At 44.2% G+C, this 15346-nt stretch overlaps 1 protein-coding gene across 1 annotated transcript in view; it reads left to right on the top strand.

The window, feature by feature from the left end:
* LOC8035841 (gamma-aminobutyric acid receptor alpha-like) overlaps positions 1–15346 on the top strand; it is a 94148-nt gene that overhangs the window by 67112 nt on the left and 11690 nt on the right. The window lies entirely within an intron of this gene.

The raw sequence follows: 15346 nt of genomic DNA, 5'->3' as shown, positions 1-15346 counted from the left end.
CAGTTAAATGGACCATTTTCGGAAATCGCCGGTTCAGGGGGTTCTGCTATGAAAAGGCGCGAGCACGTTTTTCCAGTGAGCGCGAACACCCCCTCATCTAAGGAAGCTATATCCTGCTGGTTTTATTGAGATGCAATGGCCTACACTAGGCTTCCCCAAAGCTCCTTGTGTGCCTGTTGTGGCATAACTTTGGGCTCGTTCAAAATCGTTTCCTCTATCTCCTTCCGAATATGCACATTGTTTCCTTCTCAGAATCCTCCAACTAAGTCTTCCGCCAGGTGGAGCCAGAGATTAAAAGCGGTTTCGTGGACACTAACTTGTGTTACTTGACTTTCCCTCTTGATCTTCCTGATATTTTTTGACCGTAGGAAAGTGCTGGCGCTCCTCCTCGCCCTTGACTATGAGACAAAATACTCGCTCTTGGTTGTTGTTCAGCGACAGAGGCTGCTGTCCTGTAGCCGATGCGTGCACATTTGTCATTCACACGCGTATTCATAATCAGGTCTGGCTGCCTGATCAACTTCTAGTCCGGCTGTAAGGGATATACAATACCGGGCTACGTGTCAAGCACTGCTGAGGTTGTGGGCACGCCTCAGCAATGCTTGACTATCAGACGATCTACCCGCACCAGCAGCAAGATGGCCGGCGCCCAGATGCCTTACTTACAAACGTCTTTATCAGCGCTTAGATGTTTCGGTGGCGTCCTCTTGCGGCTCTTGTTCGTGACAACACGACCAAAATTATATTCGCCGTGACGTCGCGACTTGTAGTCCTGGCTACTTATCATTAGTTTCAAGTGACAATTTCGATGGTGTGTGCGTGTGCGAACAGCACGGTCGAAGCTTGGAGTCGGCGCATTCTTAAACCATCAGTCAAAGTTGCCAGTCTGACATTACTCTCTTCTTTTTTTTTTCTTTTTCGTCAATGAAAGCCAAATTAATTCAACGAAATCCGTCGCAGCGAGCGTTTGACCGAACATCGTTGCATCGACGCTTTTCGTTGCTGACGTCGCCAATAACAGAAGCTACAAGAGCAAGCTCCGGGCTTTCCGCGTCCCAGCCGAGCACACGCGCCCGTCCAGTTCCACTTTGCTCGCACATATTTTGAAACAAACTACGATACTATATCAGAGTACTCCAAGCCCGGAGTGAAATTCTACCCACTTTATGTTATGCTTTCTTTCGTAGTCGTCTCTGGAGAGCTTCAAACCTCACGAAACGTTGAGCCGTATATAAACAAAGGTTGTTGGTTTCTCGGTTAACCCTCATCCTTTCGGCGAGCCACGAGAGGCTCTCGCCAAAGATCGCACTGTTTACCCTTAGTTGTCGGTAGACAGGCTGACTAATTACTTTTTTGCCAGCATCCACTGAAGTGGGACGAATAAGTAAAAACGATTCGGGAGGCAATGCAATGCGAAGATTGGCTCTTAGGCATCTGGACAATGCCAGGTCTTGTTTTGTGTGCCTGTATGCGTGTGACATTGAGCTTGGTATAGCTTCTTCTTGGAGTCAACGCGTTTTCTATTTTGGAAATAGATTTTTTTTTTTTACCTGTTCAAATATTACCGAGAAAATCTAGACCAGTTTCGTGGCGTAATTAAGTAATGTAGTAATAAGCAAACATTTTCTAAAATATTTATTTATTTTTGTCACAACATTAAAATACACGTAATAAACTGAATTATATACTGTTGGCGTTGTGGAAGTGTACCAGTTTACATATCTTAGTGATTGTTTTGGCGCGCTTTAAATAAATATAATTTTTATTATTATGATTATTGAGAGCTAAAGATGCGCGGCCAGTGCTTATTATGTTTGCACTTCATGTTTCCGAATTCGTCCTTCAGCCTTCTTAGTGGGTAATACCAAAGTGTCGCAGGCTAGGGAGTGATATTAAGATCGCCACGCACTGGTGTTTTGTAAACCGCCGCTGACTATAACGGATCACGATGGTTAGCTCGTTACCCCTCGTCAAACACACAAACGCCGCAAAGTAAGCCGAAGTATTTCATTTCAAAACGCGAAAAGGGGTACACTTGTACAGCCCCTCCGATTTCAAATTGTCGAGGAGTTATCTCGTCGTTGTTTATATACTAGTTGGCCGACAGTCGGGACTCGAAATTTGAAAAGAAATAAGTTAATTGAGTTGTATCCTTGTATACCACCCGAATATCTCATTGTGAACCTATTTTTATGACTTTTCTTCCGCTCGCGTTGAGACAAGTCACTTGTCGTTATCGCCCATCTCAGCTTCTTACAACGCGAGCACAGGCCCCGCCACACCCTGTGATCTCTCGCCTAAACTGGCCCGCTCTCTTGTTTTGGCGACTTTGTGGACCGCACGCCACCTATGTGTAATCTATCACTCTAGGCGTCCCTCATAATTGATGACGAACGCATCACTGAAACACTCCTTACGCAATAGTGTTAAGCGTGCAAAGAAAAAAAAAACGCAGCTTGCATAGATACTAACGGTACACTGCGCGAAATACTTGGCTAAGACGAAAATCCTTCCAGACACCGCACTTTTAGTAGTATTGAAGAAGGAAATCGATAAAGGACGAGCGTCCCAAAATTCGAATCAACGGGCTTTCTACGTTGCTTCATCTCAACGGCGCTTGCTTATAACGCACACACACATACACACGCACAAACGCGAGCAAGGCGCCACAAAATCTACACACCGCTCACACCTAAGCTGACAGTGTTGTGGAAGCTACAGGCACGTTGGACCAGTCGTACGCGTCGTATCTTTCGTCACGTGATCACCCTCTCGCTTATACCCGCGCGGAATGAGGAAGGTGGTCGATTGGTCCGGCGAACGCGTAGCTTCCACCGCACTGTCAGCTTAGAGGTGAATGGAGCACTGCACACGCCGAAGGACACGTATAGACATGCGCGCCCGTATGCGCATCACAATTGATTCGTACAAGCGCGCACACGGTAAACCGACTGGACGCCAGATACATGGACCCAGACGCATACGTTTTCATATGCGGCAGCACAGATACGGGTAATGACGTACACTAGATGCTTCACTTAACCAGTCTGAAGCAGTGCATCTGCTGTATGTAGAGCTAAGAAACGCGCGATACGCCAAGTCAGCTGTGCCTAATGTAGTAGGCTTCAACGTAAATGAAGGCTTGTGTTGCTGAGCGCAAGTGGCCCCCTCCCCACTGGCAGCCATTACTTGGTACCAACAAATAAATGGGACAGTAACAAGAAATCAGGAAGAGGTAGAGTTTTACGCGTAGTAGGTTGTGATCGAAAATGAAAACTTTGTGGTGTTCTGAAATCTTTTTAAAATGTTTTGTATTCTAACATCAAAACCTATAGGTTTCCGAATTATTTCATGTAAATTAATAATTGTCGGTTAAGGGTGGAGGGTGGTTGCGACTTTGTTGGCGAAAAACTGAAGTGAGAGGATGAGACAAGGTTTGCCGAGAGCCACTGTGGAGTCGTTTGTGGTTTAGAAATTCGCTGGGCTCAGCATACGACGGGTTTGAAGTATAGTTACGCAAAATGAGCTCCCTCAGAGAAACAATTACTATTAAATGAAGACTAGGCTTTATTGAAAACTCACTTAAAGACGTCTAGTTACAATGCTTTTTTTTATAGATTGACTGTCTATTACATACCGAAAATATCTATTACATGCCGAAAATATCTATGTACAACACTTATCTGTGCTACCACGCAAACATTACAAAACCTGCTATTAAGGACAACGGAAGCAACACTCGACCATTAACGAAGGAATAGTCAGAATGCGGGCGAGCTGGTGCAAGTTCAACATGATGGCAAACCTGAGACTGGGGTAGGGAAACGAAAAACGCGAAGGAAGACGGAAAAGGAGAGGCCCAACGTTGCCTGTTCTTTTTCTATCTTCGCGTTTTTCGTCTTCCTACACCAGTCTCAGGTTTAGTATCATGTTCAACCCGACCTTGTCAATTTGCATACTTTCAGGGTCAATTACGTTATTTTTTGTGTCATGTAATATTAGAAAAGCAATATTAAAAATAGGTGTCTACAACTTAGAGGTTTAGGTTCAGAAATTAGCTCTAGATGGTCTAAATTAGACCTATACTCGTATTCAACTCAAGAACCGTAGTAATAAAAGCCCGGTTCCTCGTGGAACGTTATTAATTTACTAATTTACTCACTGTTTACTTACTAATTAACTTACTAATTTCGCCTTTCCAATGTTGAATTAAAATATTTTCACATGAATCCGAGATTAGCTTTATGGTACTTTTATCAAAATGTACACGTTTCAAACGCCAAAAAGCAACATTTCTTCCTTCGACAACCAAATATTCTTAGACCTACTTCGCACAACGCATGAATAAAGCGCAAAACTTCGTGTGTTTTTATTTGTTTTTGTTTTTTTCTTCTTGGCGTTACGAGATTAGGCTTTAGTGGACCTCAAGCTTACAGTTTGAACATTTGTTTTCTTGAGTAACAAAATTTCAATTTACACGATATTTTATATGCCTTGTCCGTGCGATGTGAGAACTAGAATTAGCAAATATTAGGTTTACGTTTTCATCAAATTAAAGATTAAATTAGAATTAGCCTTTATTTGTGGGTGTAAAAATGTATGTAAGTAAATTAAATATTATTAGCAATCTTCATATTTTAAACACCTATTGATATTACACTTGGCGAGACCTACATACTAATATTTACACGTGAAGTATAGTAGTAAGCACCAAGGTTTCTTAAAGGGCAATCCCGGTCAATATTTTCAAATATGGGGTTACAACTGTTTTCAACTCAGTCAGTGTCCCTAGAATACAAGAAAATATATATAAATATCGTTTTTTTGCTTGTTTGTTTGTTTGTTTTTTGTTTTGTTTTTGGGGGGGGAGGGGGGGTTGATGTTGTGCATGGTTTTATAAATATCACGGCTCAAATTTTGTTTCGGGCGTCTACGGCAAAACCGAAACTATCTGCAAGAGAGGGATGGCAACACTGATCATCAGCTCTACGGCCGCGACGTGACGTCACGGCGGTGTTGCGTTACGCGTCGCCCAGTGTTGCTTGACTAAAATCCAACCCGCTTGCCACCCGCTAAAGAGCAGCTGGTCGCATCTCTAAAATCGGTTTTAGTTTAAGGCGTTTAGGCTTCATTTTGACGTAATATTTCGGATGTGATCATGTTTCGTGACACTAAAGCGATACCAATCATTTATTTTGGTTTCCTTTTCGACCGGAGTTGCTCTGTAACGTTTCGGTCAGAAACATCTTCAAAGCAAGTGTAGATAGCGACGACTGTATTTTAGATCAGCAGACGGACACCGGCGGTCTGCTGATCCAAAATGCAGTTCTAAACTCTTGTGACAGAATATTGGCCTTTTCATCTCAATATAGTTACCTGATCTGTGGGCATAGGGCCCTGACTACGTGGTGCCATATATGGTGGCTTTAATTTGGTTGGTTTCGGTTTCAGCGGGCTTGCGGCAGTGTTGGTGTGTTATGTTGTTTTCGCTTAGTTTTGTGATATAAATGTATCCCTTGGGATACATAACCAATGATACCTTGGTAATTGGCCATCTTTAGAGCTAATACGTAGTTACGAGCCTAAATTGTGGACGTTTTTACGAACACCTTCATCTGATCATGTTCTTCGTACGGCCAGATTCGGCGGCGAAACGAATGAAATGATACCGAGGGAGGATTGCCGATGTCTACAACCGTACTGGAAGTTCCCGCTAAAACTAGTTTCCATAAAAAATAAACTAATGAAGAGACTAATGCCTGGAGGCACAGTAAAAAAGCAAGTCGACGACCGGACTAACAATGGGGTGAATCGCAAAGAACAGATAAACTGCCAAGTTCAGTGTTCACTATTCGGTTTTTGGGGACATCAACGTTTTGCGAAAACTACCGATCGGGAACCTGCTCCCCCTGTAATGACGCATGAAATGCAAAAAAAAAAAAAGCGATATTTTTTCGATCGATTTTTTTAAAGAATTTAAGTACTCAAGAGATGTTTCGACGGTCCATTTTAGGCCGAGTAGGGAATTTTTTCAACTATCAGCCCTGCTAAACTATCAATTAGGAGCATTTCACAATGCTGATCTCAAAAAACTATTTGTTATAGACATTTCCTAACAACGGATTGAGAATATGAGATAAGGGACAAACCGGTATTGAAATCTGACATTTGTTTTTCTTATATTTTGTGAAGTAAAATTAAATGGTGCAAAAGAATTAACTTCCAGGAAGCATGGCTCAAGTCATATGCCAGGCATTACTTCATGGATTGGGTAGACAGATCATTATTTGTTTGAATAGATACGCTCTTTTAGCTTTAAGAGGCTTCGAAAGTGAATACAGCATCGACAGCGCAGCACTCGAATGATTTCCATGCAGACGGCTTCTTTTCGGCGTCACATATTCCTTGCCTGAGGCCATTTTGTGAGGAACTCACAAGCTGTCTTTGGCACGTCTTTATCCCCGGGGGCCGCGAGCCTTTGAGTCTAAATAAATCAATTTATTTGGATATCTAAAGAAAATGGAATGACTGCAGACATAGAACTGAGCACAATGTATAGTTTTTTGTTTTTTTTTTAATTTATAATTAAACAGATCGAGCGAATGTTTATACAGCAAAACGTGTTCGCCGATGTAATCAAAAGCCACTGTTTTGGATTTGTTATGAAGGCAGAGAACGATCCTTTCAAAAACCACACTATGACTGTGACTGCTTCCGTTAACTATATTTGTCTTTTTTTTTTAAGATCATTAATGCGTGATCATAAACACACCTTAAGCTTTTTATTGCGTCACTACCACTTAAGCGAATTTCCGCCGTCAGAAATAATTGACCTCTCATCCCTCGTGTGTCTTAGAGCCATCTACATACTCAGTATGCGCCAGTGCTGACGCTGATTCCTTTCCTCACAGGTATCCGGTACGCCGACGGTGCAAATAATAACCTATAGTTCGTTGCAACCTAAGAACGAAGGGCGAGGGCAAGACGGGCCGGGGAGGAGGAAGCAGACGGAACGCTAAAGAGAGAAGGAGGTTTCCCTCTCTCTTCTCCAGCGTTCCGTCTGCTTCCTCCTCCCCGGCCCGTCTTACCGTCGCCCTTCGTTCTTAGGTTGCAACGGACTATAGTTATAAAATAGAGTGTAGAAGTTGTTCACATAATGATGGCATGCAGTTGGCTAGTCAAAAATAAGTATCAGATGAAACTTCACAAAGCAAGGCGAAAACATCGCCCTAAAATGGGAGGAAAAACACGAATACAACGCCTTCGCCAAGGCACGGAAACGAGAGAAGAGCGACGAGTTGAAGCCATCTTATGGCGGCCGCGTCACATGATTCCAAGATGGCAGCCAAGATGGCAGGCAACAGAGGGTGAAAAGGTCTGTACTCCTTCCGGAAAGACTTCTGCACTTGCGCAAGCTCTCCAACCACAGTGGCGGAGGCTCGCATGTACATTGGAGGAAGCGGGGAGAGACGAAATGGACGAAAGACAGAACTGAGGAGGCATGTTTTGGCGGACAAGCGAAGTGTTCGCGCATGGGCAGTGTTTCCGTTGGAAGGAGAGTGCCGAAACGGAACCGAACCGGAACCGGAACCGAACCGAACCGAATTTGAACTGAACCATACCGAAATCTTCGCCGCCATCTTGGAACTGAACCGGAACAGAACCTGAAAGAAATATAACGGTAACATTGCTCAAAACGGTTCGAAATATTTTATTAGTATCACAAAATGAATATATTAAATAATAAAAAAATTGGCAGCTGTATTTCTATGTGTTGGTCAAATCGTCATATACAAAATTTCAATGTACGAGAAATCGTGGGTTTTCGTGGCGCTTTTGTTTTGGCACTATGATTAATCATGTGTCACGTGGTCACGTGACGTCAAGACATCCAGTCAAGTACTGTCACGCCATGTGACTTAGTCACATGACTGGCTGAGTCAAGTCGATTTAAATAGAGAACGTTACTAGATTTATTAGCGTTGTTAAAACCGTGACGTCACGTGACATCAAGACTTTGCACCGCGAGTCACATGACACCGTGACGTACTCGATTAATATAATCCCGAGTCGAGAGCTCGTGTTCATGACAATCAGCATCGCCAAACATTCGGGTAAGGGCTCGTATTTATTCAATGGCAAGAAAAGCCGAATTTTAACAATGTTTGAAGCTCATGCCCATGCTCTTTGCTTTGCCATCCTCAGCGCATGACTATGATGAACACTGACGGTATATAATTAGCGTCAGATCATGTGACCGCTTGTTCTAGTTTCGAGTTGAGGAGGGAAAAGCTGATTCTTTCTATTATTTTTTATGCTTCTGCCATTGCGCGTAGAGGAAAACTGATGGGTGTTTTTGCAAGTTACCAGTGTCAGGGATTAGTTCTTAGCGGTATTTACTAAGAGTACAAAAACTTTTGCACGACCCATTACACTTGTACACATCATTCAGGTGCCCCAAAATGTTTTCGTTGTTGCTGAACGGCCTTAGAAAGTAGTCCTCGAGAAAATAAGCATTGAAAGGACTAAATGTGACTTATCAATCTGACGTTACATACAACTACAAGTGTGTACGGGAGGGATACCTGAAAGGAAATCTCTTACTGGTTTCAGTGGGACAGCCGAACGTTGGCAGCTGCTCTATTATCACAGGAGTGTCGTTCTCAGGTTCTTCTCCAAGCTTCGACCCCACCTCCATATTTTGTTTAAACTTCGCAGTTTTTTGGTACAAGATAAAAGAAATGGATGATTAGTGTTAACAAGTTACGCGAATATAATTATCGAATTAAAACACCCAAACGGAGGGGGAGCCCTTCAGGAATAAAAAGATAATATCTAAAAAAGCAACGAAAAAAAAAAAAGAGGGGGGGGGGGGGGGGTTCTTCGACTCTGATTCTGCGGCACGAACCAGAAAGCGTGGCCCCGGACACTACTTTGCTTGCAAAGACACTTTTGCAAGAAAACGCCTTTTCATGGTTCCAAACGCTCGCACCGGTCCTCACGACGCTGCACCAATCAAGAATAATTTGTGTCTTTCAAATACATGGCTTGCACTAAGCGCGAACCTTCTGCAGCTTCCATTTCGAACCCCCGGACTTGATTTTCTCAGCAAAAGCAAATCGCAAGGACCACCAGCATATAGTGCGATGACTTCAAGTAAAGCCATATTAAACCGCTCGGTTTTCAGGTGAAATTCAATGTTCTCATCACTAGCAAAAGTATATGTCTACAATCTAAAGTTATGCAGTATATTTAGCAGTCTCGCAATGATATGCGGCAGCATAATGAAATGTTACAACGCATGACTGACAAAGCACAGAGTTGTATAGTTAGGGCCCAAAGCAAGTGCACGTAACACCGAATATAACATTACCCTCCCGAGGCAGTATTCAGCGAAGTTTCGAGTTCATGCAAGGTGATGCCCAAATCTGATTTATGTTAGAATTATAAGAATCTTCGTCCGTCCTTCGCGCTATTTATGTGTAATTATGAATATGATTATATCACTCTGTTTATTTTTGCAGTAAGGAATTGCCTATCGGATTTATTTGAACAATAGATCTATCATGTGAGCACAAAGTCCTTTTTGGCATACCCCGCGGCCCTGTGTTTCGCACTGCCAAAAGGCGAACAAAAAAATACGTTTACGCAGATCGGCTCAACAGCAAGCTCATATTTATGTATCGTCCTGCCGTGTCGCTCTCAAAATTTATTGATGATAATAAAAATATATTTAATTACTGACTAAAAATTTGACAACATAAATAAAAAGCCGATCACCTTAAAGATATATGTTATAAGCAAATGCACCCCCAAATTATCTTAACGATGCTCTGCAAATCTTTTTCGGCGTTTTTATCCTCGATAGGCACGCGCAAAAGTGATTTGGGAGAGCCTTGGGGGGGGGGGGGGGGGGGGGGGGCAGGTTTTTTATTTTGGGGCTGATCTAAATAACTTTGCGTTCCTGACACATATCTAACGCCTAAAACATGTAGTTTGGTACTGTCTGTTTTGTCTCAGGAACATCGATTTTGTGTGTCTGTTGGCTAGACAAAAACTAAGTACACATGGGGGCGTGGCAGAGCCATGAAGAATACGCACGCCGACTGTCAGAAAGTAGAGCATGAAATACTTTATTTTATTTAACAAAAAAAATATTCAGTTAGCAGGGATTTAATTAGCAAGGATCATTTGCCAATTGAATTGACCGGCATCTCGTCAAGAACAAACCCCAACAGCCAGGCTATGCCAGATGCCCCTGTGCAAGAAAATGTTCACTTGAGCGCGCTCTTTATATTTTAGGCCAGATTTGATCTGGGTCAGAGGGTGCGGATAAATTAAAATTAATTTTGATCCCTCTTTACGGCTGCTAAACCTAAACAACGTTGGTTAGGAAAACAAGCGTTGCGATTGCAGCTCAGTGTTTCTATAAGTAGCAGATACTCAAGTGTCGAGCTCCAGGCTTTTGGCATCCCTGCAGGCACACCCGCTTGTGCAGCACAACCACTCTTCAGGGGCATATGCTCGAGCTTGTAGCGTAAGCTGCGTCTGAACTTAAAGGGACCATTAAATGATCTTTAGACTTCTCCCTCTTTCGCTTCAATTCTCAGCTCAAAAGCAAAAGCTAAATGAAACATCACGTGGTTGTGTGACGTGCTTGAGTTTCGGACGCGATGACTGCAAGCTTCCACCGTGCTTTCTAAGCACACCATGGAACTTGTCACTCGCAAGTGATGGTAAGTGCCGTGACGGCCCTCGTTGGCCACGAGCACGAGTCCAAATATTCGTCGACGGATTGATTATTGACGAGCGCATACGTTCGTGTGACGCAGTAGTCGTGTCCAAATCCAGCTACCTTGCTCGGCTGGGAGAACTTCCGTTTTCGGTAGAAAGGCATACTTTACGTCACGGCCACGTGATTTCACGTGTTGGCGGCCAAGTTCGATAGAGTCGAGGAGAAAAGTAGACGTAAGCTTTCATCTTTTGTGTGTGTGTGTGTTTGCAAAAATGGAGGCAATCAAACGAAAACAGATTCCTGCACCGGATTCTATGTTAAGGTTAAGTGATTTCTGCTCAGAGTTCAAGAACACTGAAGGTTAAGCGAAGTCTTCATTTAGAAAAAATCTGGAAAAATCCTTTCATCGTCCCTTTAGGTTGAAACGAACTATAGACTGAAAGGACTTTGACTAAAAATTTCGTGACAGTTTGCAAATATTATTGCGTTTAGCTCAGTTGTGTCGTCGTCGCATATATTGCGAAACGTATTTCGTAAACTATATTGCCACGCGTGTCACCAAGCGAGTGCGGGCGTGGCCGAATGGTTACCATGCATGCTTGGCTTTCTCGTGGAGGCCCCAGGTTCGATTCCTGGAAGTCGAAGCTCCTTTTGTTTATTTTTTCAACTTAGCGTTCTTGTAAGTTTAAGAACATTGTCGTCCGATCGAGGATCGAATCTTCTACGTGCCGAACGTTCTACGCCAAATGTTCCAAAAACCAAAGCTGGTACAAAAGGTGCTCTGCGTGGCAGTCCGTGGTCAGTTTTGCTATTGCGCTCGATGGTGCTACTTTGCCGACCTGCGACGCTACCTCTTCGTCTTTTTGTTTTGGGCGCTAATTCTCCCCTATTAAACGTTTAGTTTCCTACAGCGCTAACCGTTTCACTGCCAGTCATTCGTGACAATATTTCACTATTTATAAGGTGTTCCAAGTCGCCACGCTCGAACTAAAATGGACCGTAAAAATCGACATCTGCACGTAGCAATCTAAACTTTTCGTCACAGGCCGGTTTTTCTTGTAAAATTACAAAGCAAAAATAGGCCTGCAAGACTTGCCAGGATCAATGGCGGGCGGCGACAAAGACGACCAAGTCGAGTAGCGGGACGCGTTTGGCGCGCGTATTGCTAGATGGCGTCGGGAGCAGCATCCGAAGGAGTAGCCGACCAGCGACAGAAAGCAGACGACACGCAGACGAAATCCGTTGGCAGCAAAAACGCCGTCGTTATGCAAATGCGTTTTTTTTAACTTCAAGCATTGCCTTTATTGTCCGCACTCATTTTTTAACCACAGGTACATTACAAAAAGAGTATGTTCATTTTAATAAACCACGGTGGTCGCGAGTAGTCTCAATTAGAGTTCCTGTATAGGTTCCCCTGTACCGGAACTATAGTCTCGATAAGGATATAACGCATCTAGCAATACGGGCGCCAAACGCGCCCAGCAACTCGACTTCGTCTTCTGCGTTGCCACCCATCATTTATCCTTGCTAGTTTCTTGGCCCTATTTTTTACAAAAAGGAAGCTACGCTTTCTAATTTTACAAGAAAAACTGACCTGCAAAATACATCTTTGACGAATAGATTAGATTCCTACGTGCAGGCGTCGATTTTTACAGTCCATTTTAGATCGAGCCTGGTGACTTAGAGCACCCTATATATCTATACAGGGTCTCCCAAAAAATATTTTTACAATTTCTTTTTAGCGCAAAAATAAATTATGCAATGCTTTACCCTCGTTTGGCGCCCAAGGGTAGGTACTGGAGGTCTAAGCCAGAGGCCAAATTTTCAGCCCCAACCGATATGTTATTCAAAATTTATAAGAGATTTGTTAAAATTGCAACGGGGAAAATGGGGCTCATTTCAGGCCGTTTTCGGTTTCTAGTGCAATAAAGTTTTATGTATTCGAGAGCTCCGTCGGTCGCCATTTTTCCCATTGAAATGTTTAGAAAATCGCTTTTGAATAAGATAATGGTTCGGGCTGAAACTTTGCCATCTGGTTCGGAACTATAGCGCTAACCTTTGGGCGGGAAATGAGCGTTCGGCGATGCATAGTTTATTTTTGAGGCGAAGAAAACCCGGTACATTTTTCTTTGGAACACCGTGTATATGGCGACGAGATGCCCATTTTATGACTTTATGGACTAATTAATTTCCTAGTTTAAGATCACAACTACGATTCAACGTTTAATTCTGCGACCGCAAAGTTGCACCAATCACGGCCTATTTTAGGCGATCTACGACACTTCGTGACAATTAACCGTTTGATTCAGGTAAAATATATCTGGCACACAAAGGAAACGATCGTATAAATACGGCGTTTTTTTATGTTAATCTAGACTTTCTTTTACTGTTTCGTCTAAATTCAACAACACAATTTATTATTCCTGGCACCTGAAAATTAAAGTATATATTATGTTTATTAAAGTGGATATTATGTTTATTCGTTTCAGGATAGAAATCGGGCCTATTGTCAAACCAGCGCGGAAAATATGTTATCAATTTAGCGGTTCAAACCCCTTCGAACCGGTTTGAACCGTTATTTTTGCTCCCCGGAACTGAACCCGAACTGAACCGAAAACCGTGAACCCAAACCGAACCGATAAAAATTTCGGTTCGACACTCTGGTCAGTAGCTCCCTCGCCTTCAGCTCCCTCTCAGAGAGGAACAAAGACGTTCCTTCGAAGAACGCGCGTACGCCCACCGCCAGGTGCAGCCTTTATGCGCCAGTTAAAGCCCCATTTCCGACGGATGGTGTATCCACGTTGCATTGCGCGAGACAATCTTGAATTAAAACAAAAACAAAAGCCGCTTTCGGTCGCTTTGTAATTTCCGGATCGGCGCATCTCGGTCTCGTGCCTCATTCGTTTCCAAGACAAGAACTCCCCATCCATTAGGAACTAACTTTCCCTCGCGAATGCCGACGAGGAACTTGTAGTGTTTGCTTTACCGTCCTTCCTATTGAAGAGTAGGGGAGACATATCCGGTTGGGAAACAGGCTGACCAGTGGGTTTTTCACCGGGACTCCGTTTCACCAAACGTTGGACCAAAGCTTACGCTTCAAGAGGCATCGAAACCAATCAAGTACCGCGCGGTGAGCGTCATGTGACCCTCGGGATCGGGCAGCAGCGACACGAGGAGCGCGTTGTCACGTGATACGATACCGGCGCCGGATTGGTTGCGATGGCCCGTAGCATTCGCCGTGATCTGTCTTAGAGACCGACGACCAGTTCGCGCTTTCCACTTTTGCCTCGCTTCCTCCTCCCCCCCCCCCCCCTTTCTACCCTGTCCACCGTTGCCTGTTTCCCCCTCCCCCATTGTGACAAGGGTCTTCTGCCTTGCGGAAGCTCGGGTCTGTCGTCGGTCTTTTAAGGTAAAACGGAGGACAGAATCTGTGATGCCCTCTGGCTGAAAAGGACCCGTAGTTATTATTTCCTCCCCCCTTTTTCGCGTCAACCATTTTACTTTCCGTAGAGCAAGAGACGGGTCAGTTCAAAGAAACCAAAACCTGCATACTAGAATTTTGACGTCATCAGACCGAGATCGAGCGGAGACGCGGATTGGACACAGCGTTCGGATGAACCTCGTGCCCAATGAGCGCGTCGAAGGACGCTGGCCTTCGGGCTCAGGTCCAGCCACGTTAAGGTCATCCAACTGTGATGATGTTTCATGGACGAAGAGAAGGACGTTCTCGGCCCCTGACTATTCAAGGTTGTGTTGGTCAGTCAGTGTTATAAACTTAGTGCGCTCAGCTAAGTGCTTGAAAACAAAAAGAGAAGGGACACTGAACATTCGCAACCTTCAGCAATGGTGGTAACCGTGGTGCGAGAATCGCGCTCCCTAGCACCTTCATCTTGAAGCTAGCTCCTAGCTTCAAGATAAAGGTGCATGCTTACGCCTTCCTGACGCGGGAGTATGACGTAACGCTCTCATATCGCTCGTACATTTTACAAGATTGGAATTAATTTCGCGTCACACACCGAACCTCCTTTAGCTTCTCTACGACGACCGTACAGGCGACAGCAATTTTGATACGAAATAGAGCGACCCCATATAGACCTTTGCGAAAATCACCTTCTGCGAGCAGCCATCTTTGTCTGCTGGGCTGTGGAACACCCTCCGAGCATGCGGTGTTGCTCTGTTATGCGGCATGTCAGACGCTGCACATGCATCCACAGCTCAGTAACTCAGCATTCTTCGCCCGGGTGATAAGCGACGGAAAGGTCTATAGGCCGTGCACGTGGCGAATATGACCCGTCTTTATGTTCATTCCCTCATTCGCAGGTTGTATATTCCAGCCGCATTGGGGGTTGAGTGTATGTTTACACAGCCTAGAACTTGGTCTGCTTCAACGGGCAACGAGTCTCCCACCTGTAGATAAGAAATGTAGCCAGTGCAGTACAACCGCTAGCCTGGGGCCTTTAACGTGCATCACGCAGTAGTGATGCACGACCGCACGCTGGTACGATGCTCATCCAGATCGAAACGGCCAGGGGTGGGGATTGAACCCGGGATCTTTGGTTCTGCAGCGCGAGCTTTCGCTCCATGTGCTCCGAGCTGGGCCTCTCGAATCCC

The sequence above is a fragment of the Ixodes scapularis genome, unplaced genomic scaffold (assembly GCF_016920785.2).
Source record: "Ixodes scapularis isolate PalLabHiFi unplaced genomic scaffold, ASM1692078v2 PGA_scaffold13__105_contigs__length_92229423, whole genome shotgun sequence".
In the NCBI taxonomy this organism is placed as follows: Eukaryota; Metazoa; Arthropoda; class Arachnida; order Ixodida; family Ixodidae; genus Ixodes; species Ixodes scapularis.
Note: the sequence above shows the minus strand (reverse complement) of the source record. Positions and strands in the feature narration are given on the sequence as shown.